Source organism: Cricetulus griseus, chromosome 5, assembly GCF_003668045.3.
Source record: "Cricetulus griseus strain 17A/GY chromosome 5, alternate assembly CriGri-PICRH-1.0, whole genome shotgun sequence".
Lineage (NCBI taxonomy): Eukaryota > Metazoa > Chordata > Mammalia > Rodentia > Cricetidae > Cricetulus > Cricetulus griseus.
Window position 1 is genome coordinate 127,783,537 of NC_048598.1, and position 9,057 is coordinate 127,792,593.

A 9,057-nucleotide genomic window follows, 5' to 3' on the forward strand; every position below is an offset into this window, starting at 1 on the left:
GGAAAAAGGTACCTGTTCATCTACTTCTGCCATAGCTGGGATACACCAGACATTCAATGAATATACTATGTTCAGTGGATTGATTATACAGTCCCTAGACAAGCTTTAGTAAGTGTGTGTGTGTGTGTGTGTGTGTGTGTGTGTGTGTGTGTTAGTGAAGGACATTTGTGGCATTCTTCAGATTCTCAGAGATTTGATAAAAGTTTAAAATTCCTTTTTTAGCATCTTATTCTTCGTTGCTTTTTGTTTGTTTGTTTGTTTGGTTTTTGGTTTTGACTGTCTCTGCCTCCAGAATGCTGTGATTAAAGGCATGCATGGCCACGCCCAGCAGCCCTTCTGTAATGTTATCTCCTTTTTTCTTTCTTATACATGTTAGTGATGCCTGCATGTCTATGTCTATGCACCATGAGTCCCGGTGCCTAGAGAGGCATACATTTGGCATCTGATCCCCTGGAACTGGAGCTCCATTATGTCTGTGTGGCATTGTGTGCAATGTCTGTATTTGCCTGTCCTCAACTGTAACTTTTTGTGGGTTACTTAGAAGATCAACACATGACAGTGTGGCCATCAAGTCTTTTCTAAATAATAGAAAACCTAATGAAGCTAAGACTCTTCTTAGAAACGTTAAAACAACAGGACCAGTGAGATGGCTCAGTGGGTAAACGTGCTTGCCGACGGGCAGGACAACCATAGTTCGACAATCCCCAGGACCTCCTTGTTGAAGAGAGAGAACTGATTTCCTCAAGTTGCCCTTTGACCCCCCCATGTGCCCACCTCCCCACTCCAATAAATGAATAAAGTGCAAGTAATTTTTTTTTTTTTAAGAGAAAAAGTGACCAGACAGTGGTGGCTCATGCCTTTAATCCCAGAATCCAGGAGGCAGAGGCAGGCAGATCTCAGTGAGTTCCAGGACAGCCTGGTCTACAAAGTGAGTTCCAGGACAGTCTCCAGAGCTACACAGAGAAACCCTGTCTCGAGAAACAAAACAAACAAAAGAGAGAGAGAGAGAGAAAAGGTGAAAATAACCACTTGTGCGTTGTGGATCATTTCATAGGCACAAGCGATATTCATGGTATTTGTGCTTCAGTCAGCAAACACCCTTCCCAACCAGACTCTTCTTGTCTCCAGGAGTCAGATGAACCAGATGTGTGGCTAGTTTTTATTTCAATGCATGGAGGAAGTTCCATGGTCTTTTAAGTGTAGCAGCATAAGAAATAAACTTGAAATCCCTTCCCAGGGCACAGCAGCAAATCCCAGAGGGAAGCTCTGCAGAACATGGGAACTTTGTAGCTGGTATGCAAAGATCCTTAACCCCTTGATGCAATTCCTCACCCTCTCAGGGTAGGTTCAGGGGTGTGTCACTGGGCTGCTGTCAAATCTTCTAGGAATTTGGGAGGTGTCAATGTCAGATTGTCTCCTCACTCCTTGGGTCTCTTCTAGGTAACTGCAGTTACAGCAGCCATGGTATATCACCCAAATCCGTAACTAATATAAAAAATTAGAAAAATAATACTTGAATGTATATTTTCTCTTATTACAGATTATAAAACAGAAAAATGAATTAAAATACTTAAATGTTCATCAAATAATAGTTTTCACTGCCTTCAAATTGGTGCAATTTCATCCAAGAGCTAAAATGGCTTGACTAAGTACTTTCTAAAATCATTATTCTAAGCCAGGCCCAGTGTGATGGTGAATGCCTTGCCTGTAATCCCAGCACTTGGAAGACCCAGATGGAACTGAGTTCAAGATCACAAGTGAGTTCCCAGCCAGTCTGGATAGCATTTCCTTCTCCTAAGCTGGCTTTGAACTAATGTGTAGCTATATATTTAAGGATGACCTTAAACTTCAGGTCCTTCTGTGTCTTCCTTCAGACCTCTAGGATTGCAAACATGCCCCACCATGTCAGCTTTTGAAATGCTAGGCAAACTCCCTAACAGCTGAATTGCATCCTCAGTACAGAAACCCTAAACCTAACATTTCCTTTTCATGATCAATAATGATTTTGTCGTAATTATTTTGTAATGTACATACATGTCAGGTTAGATACTAAAATAACTAATATAATAAACTATACAATATATTGGGTAACCACTCTATTATCATCTTAATGATAACATATAATTATGATGTTGGAGAGATGGCTCAGTGGTTAAGAATGCTGACTGCTCTTCCAGAGGACCTGGGTTCAATTCCCAGCACACACACACACACACCAGCTCAGAACTGTCTATAACTCCAGTTGCAGGGGACTGGACACCCATGGCAAAACACCAATGTACATAAAATAGAAAACATATCTTGTTTTATAAAATATAATAACAAAAATAATAAATAAAATATGAAATAAAATACTCCATCTTTTAGTTTTCCCTCTTCTTCTTCTTCTTCTTCTTCTTCCTCCTCCTCCTCCTCCTCTCTCTCTCTGTCTCTGTCTCTCTCTCTCTCTCTCTCTCTCTCTCTCTCTCTGTGTGTGTGTGTGTGTGTGTGTGTATACCCATGCATACACATGGGGAGGCCAGAGCAGGACATTGGGTATCTTCCCCTATGGCTCTCTTCCTTATTGCCTTGAGAACCATGAACCAGAAGCTCATGGTTTAGGCTAGGCTGGCTGACCAATGAGCTTTTAGCATCCACTTGTCTTTACCTACAATGTTGGAATTGCAGGCACTGGCAGCCATGCTTAGCTTTTTATGTGGGTGCTGGGGATTGACACTCAGATCTTCATGCTTGCAAAGTAGTTTTATACAAAGTTTTATTTTATATGTATGAGTGTTTGAGTGTTTTGTCTGCATGTATGTATGTGCACTGCTTGTGTGCCTAGTGTCTGAGGAGGCCAGAAGAGGTTGAAACTGGAGTTACAGATGGTTGTTAGCCACCATGCAGGTGCTGGGAACTGAACCCAGGTCTTCTGAAAGAGTACTCAGTCCTCTTAATCACTGTGTCATCCCTGCAGCCCCTTGTTATCTCCTTTTCTGTTACCTTTTCACTACTAGGGTTGGGGTGTCAAACTTCTTTGCATCATCTACTTGAAAAAAAAAAGCCTTAATCAAGATCTATATAGCCAATACAAATTTTTGTAACTCAAAGAAACTTACCAGTCGATGTATGTTATTTTTGTATAAACTGCATATCGCTGGGCACATGCCTTTAATCCCTGCACTCAGGAGGCAGAAGCTGGTGAATTTTTGAGTTCAAGGCCAGCCTGGTCTACAGAGTGAATCCAGGACATCCAGGGCTACACAGAGAAACCCTGTCTCACAAAAACAAAACAAAACAAAACAAAGCTATGTGTTAGGCAGCACTCTATTGCTGTGAAGAGACACTGTGACCACAGCAACTCTAATAAAGGAAAACATTTAGTTGGTATTGGCCTGCAGTTCAGAGTTTTAGTCCATTGCTATCATGGCAGGGAGCATGGCAGCATGCAGGCAGACAAGATCCTGGAGAAGGAACTGAGAGCTCTACACTAGATCAGAGGCAGCAGGAAGAGTGAGACATTGGGCCTGGCCTGGGTTTTTGAAACCTCCAAGTCTGTTCCCATTGACACACTTCCTCCAACAAGGCCATACCTCCTAATCCTTTCAAATAGTGCCACGCCCTAACATTCAAAAGTATGAGCCTAAGGGGGCCATTCTTATTCAAATCACCACACTATATTTTTACTACCATCTTTCTGTGGGATGCTCTCTTTTTGTTCCTCTAAAATATCTGCTTTAGAGATTAATGAGATCAATTAATGGTTTATTCAAAGCATTTCATGTACTATGAAATACATTCAACAGACACAAATATATTACCTTCTTAGTGTTAGACCCCCGAAAACTCAACTATCCGGGGTCTCAGGCCAGGTTCTCGGTCACCCCAATCACCAGGCGGATTCGAGAGCTTGCTGCAAACTGCACGAGGCTTTATTGTAATTTAACGAGCTAACCCCATGTTAGCTCGGGTCTTTCACCCACCCGCCATGGTGGACGGCTAGAAAAGACGGCTCCTTGGGTCTCCCAAAAGATCTTATAGGGCAGCGTAAGGGGAGTGTCTAGGGGTACGCACAGGCTTACGATTGGTGTGCTTCCAGGCTTGGAGGGCTTGCCCTGTGTTGATTGGTCAACTGGTTGTTATGGCCCATAGGCCCTCCCAGGGTGGTTGCTATGCTCTCTACGTCATTGTCGTGCGCTTGTCCGTAAAGCACACCCAGGGTCGTAAAGCATAGTGCCACCAGCTAACTTCTGATTGGTTCCTTGTCACGAGAAAGGCATCTGACCTCTAAGTGACTAAGGTTCCTTGTCACGAGACAGGCATCTGACCTCTACGTGACCAAGGCAGGTTTATGGCAAGCACGTGTTCGGCTGTTATGGCTGCCAAAAAGAAGCTGGTTCCTTCATTAGTAGCTTTTAAGAAGGTAAGCTAGAACTGGGTGGGCAGTAGTGACACACACCTGTAATCCCAGCACTCAGGAGGCAGAGGCAGGAGAATCTCTGAGTTCCTGGTCAGCCTGGTCTACAGAGGGTGTTTCAGAGCAGCCAGGACTATACAGAGAAGTCTGTCTTAAAAAAACAAACCAAAATATACAAACAAAAAGTAGAAGGTGGGACAGTATAGGTTTATTAGGCCTTTGAAGACATAGTTAAATCTAATCTACATTTATGACAGAGTGAAATCAGTTTCGATTCCAGCCCTTTGTGATAAATCTCTTTTGCCCCTAGGCAGTGGTGGTGCACACCTTTATTCCCAACACTCAGGAGCCATAGACAGTCAGATCTCTTGAGTCTGCGGCCAGCTTGATCTATGGAGTGAGTTCCAGGACAGGCTTCAAAGCTACAGAGAAGCCCTGCCTTTAAAAAATCAAAACAATAAAAGCAAGATTTCTCTCCCTCCCTCCTTTCCTCCAGAATTGACATTTGAAAGCATTAAATCCATTAACCATTTGAGCATGAGAAAACTCAGAATTTGATATCTCCATTGGGGTTAGACCAGGCTGAGATAAAGATCGTGAATAACCAGTTTTCCAAGAGACAAAAGGAGGAACCCTGTGATGATTAATCTCATCAGCTTGACTGTGTTTAGGAGCATCAGGGAAACATTCCTCTGGGTATGGCTATGAATATTTCAAGAAATACTTAACTGATGAAGAAAGACCCATCCATGGGTGGAGCCATCCCATGGGCTGAGGTCCTGGAAAGAATGAAAAAGAGAAAGCCAGTTGAGTACCACCGTTCATTCTTCTGCTTCCTGACTGTATTCAGCAAGCCACCTCATGCTGTGCTCTTGCTGCAGTCGCCCCCCCCCCCCATGCTCTGGCTGTAGTGCCCTCCCACCATGTTGAACTATATCCTTAAGCTATGAGTCAAAATAGACCCTATCCTCATTAAGTTGTCCACCCCCCCCCAGGTATTTTGCCCTAACAGTGAAATAAGTAATATAGGAAATTGGTACCCACAAGTGCATCTGTTGCTGTGATGAAGCTCTGACTGTGTAAGCCATTGGCTTTTAAAATGGATCTATTGACCTGTTAGATAGAAAGGTCCCAGAATGCTGTAAGCAGAGCTTACCAGGGAATTCTGGTAGGAGTCTGGAAGACCAGAATGTCAAGAGAAATATGAGAATGGAGTACATCCAGGATTTCAGTTTCAAAGCCACCAAGGATTCTATCAAGAACCAGGCTAGATGGCAACTATCATGGGACAATAGGAAAGGTAGCCCCAAATTGTGAAGATGCAGGTTCATTTTAAAGAATCTTAAAAATTCTGAGGTATAGGTTTGGGGCATGTGCATGTGTGCCACAGTGTGCCCCTGGAGGTCAGAAGACAATATGGAAACTGGTTCCTTTCTGAAGGGACCAGCTCCCCATTTCCGCAGCCATAACAGCCGAACACGTGCTTTTCTGACCTTGCCTTAGTCACTAGAGGTCGATGCCTGCCTCATGACAAGGAACCAATCAGAAGTTAGCTGGTGGTGCTATGCTTTACGACTCTGGGTGTACTTTACGGACAAGTGCAGAGCAATGATGCGCAGAGCATAGCAACCACCCTGGGAGGGCCTATGGGCCATAATAACCAATTAACCAATCAACATAGGGCAAGCCCTCCAAGCTTGGAGGCACACCAATCCTGAGCCTGTGTGTACCCCTAGACACTTGCCTTAGGCTACCCTATAAGATCTCTATGCAATGGCTTTGCAGTGGCTTTCCTATCCATCTGCAAATTGTGGTAGTGTATTATTTTCAGCCTGTGGGATTAATAGAAATAAATCTAGCTGGGCATGGAAGCTGAAATGGTTTGAAAGAAAATGCCCCCCCCCCCAAGAGAGAGGCACTATTAGGAGGTGTGGCCTTGTTGGAGTAGGTGTGATCTTATTGGAGGAAATGTGTCATTGTGGAGGTGGGCTTTGAAGTCTCATATATGCTCAAGACACTGCCCAGTGTCTCAGACCACTTCTTGTTGTCTGCCAATGTAGTACCCTCTCGGTTCCTTCTTCAGCACCATGTGTGCCTGCATGCTGCCATGTCCTACCATGATGATAATGGACTGAACCTCTGAACTCTAATTGAGCTACCCCAATTAAATGTTCTCCTTTATAAGAGTTGCTGTGGTCATTGTGTCTCTTTACAGCAATGGAAACCCTAAGACAGAAGCACATACCTTTAATTCCAGAACTTGAGAGGCAGAGGCATGTGGATCTCTGTTGGGAGCCAAAGATCTCAGGGCTTGGCATGAGATCCTAGGCTATCTTGGCCGGGTACATAGTTGTATATTAACCTTTACATAGCAGCTCCTTAGAACCTCAGCTCAAGAAAAGAAGCAACTTGACCCAGTCCTCCACCCTCAGGCTCAGTCACCTAGGCAACACTTCCTGGACCTCTTACTCATAAACTCTTTTCCCTGCCAAACATCCTCTTTGTGGCTTCCTAATATCCTGCCTATACTAACACCTGGTGCACAAACAACCCATTTTACCCCTCCCCATATCCTGTTCTGCTGACTATATAAGCTAGCTTGAGAAAAGTAAAGTTTGCCACTGGATCAGAATCCTGTCTTGTGGCCGTTCTTTCTGCATCTCTTGTCCCCATTCCCTGTCCCTGACTCTCTTGCCCCAGGTTGATGTCCTGCAGGACAGGACAGATCTCTATGAGTTTGAAGCCAGCCAGGAATACAGAGTGAATTCCAAAACAACCAAAGCTACATAATAGATACCCTAACAAAATAAACAAAAACAAATAATAAATAAAATTTAAAACTTAAAAATTTTTAAGTTAAAAAAATGAACTTGGGAGGCTGGAGAGATGGCTCTGAGGTTAAGAGCATTGACTTCTCTTCCAAAAGACCTGGGTTCAATTCCCAACACCCACATGGCAGCTCACAGCTGTCTGTAACTCCAGTTCCAGGGATCCAACACCCTCACATAGACATACATGCAGGCAAAACACTAATGTTCATCAAATAAATAAATAAATAAAAGAATGGCCCGCATGTATGTGCCTTTAAAAAAAGTACTTGGGGGCTAGTAGGATGGCTCATCCAGTAAAGGTACTTACTGTGCAAGTCTAGCAACCTGAGTTTGATTTCTGGAACTCACATAAAGGTAGATGGAAAGAACTCACTCTCTAAAGTTGTTCTCTGACTTCCATATGGGAGCCACGTTGCCGCTCCCCTCATCATGATCGTGAGCTCCCCCACCCCAATAATATACAATGAATGTTGTTGTTTTATTTTGTTTGGACTTGAAGTATTTGGCTTTAGAAAAGGTTCTGGGCCTAAGAGGGAATGTTCATTTATATTGCAGAATAAAAGCATACTAATCAGTAAACTTAAATTATAAAATCACACCTCTGTTATTCTATTGAGTTTAAGACTCTAACAAAATCTCATCTGCTCAAGGGCTGTGCAGAGGTGAGGGCCATTGGTCCAGGGTCTGAAATGAGTCAATAACAGGAGGGTGACTTGTTAATTATTAACACCCAAGTCAAATGCTAAGAGCCTAAAGTAGTCTTTTCAGCTTGAATATTAATCTTTTCTGTCAGACTTCCAGCTTTTCTTGCTCAAAGAGCACAGGTTATGCTGTGGTGGCCCCTTCCCATTGTAAGTACTCTCCAGTGTGTGCTGGGACATTAACCAGTATCTATGCCTTTTCCCACACATCCATTAAATAAATATTTCTCAAACAGGTATTCAACAGAAACTCTTTTGATAGATGCTGGCATGTCTTAAAAAGATTCCATTCAAGCCAGGCAGTGGTGGTACACTCCTTTAATCCCAGCAGAGGCAGGCAATCTCTATGAGTTTGAGGGTAGCCTGTTCTACAGAGTGAGTTCCAGGACAGTCAGACTGTTATACAGAGAAACTGTCTCGAAAAACAAAACAAAATTCCATTCTATTTCTGTAGACAGTCTTTCCAGACTAAGTATCTCAGTCTTGTGAAGACTGTTCTTGACATAATAAAAAGTACATTTACAGTTTGAAAAGTCAGTGATGTGTGCAAGTAGAGGAGAAGAATCATAGTTATTTTACCAGTCAGATGACAACTCAGTTAGGTCAGATTAAAAGTCTGGAAATAAAGTAATATTTGTGAGAATTTAGTACATGATAAAGATGAAATTTCACTGTTGTGGGATAATTCTTTTTACACTAACATACATAGACTTTGGAGAAAAAAAGAATATATTAAAGTCTTAGATTAAAAAATATAGTTTAGAAATAAAGTTATTAAAAAGAAATAGAGTAATAAAAATATAATAAGCCACATTAAGACAAAAAATACACAGAGACTGATCAACAAATGACACAGCTAGCTCTCCTAGGATATGACAAGTATCCCATTTTTTTTTCAAGGTCCCCTAAAGATGCTGCTGCTTTCAGAAAAAGCTGAACAAAGGAGATTAGATTAAGGGTTCTTGTTCTGAAAAGAAAAAAGGAAGATATAGAAATGATAAGATAAAAAGGTAGATTATTGAATTTACTTTTAAACCAAAAAAACAACTACTAGTCTCAAATTTTTTATATATTGATATTTTATATATTGATACAAATTTGAGGTTATTTTGTTATACTATAATGTGTT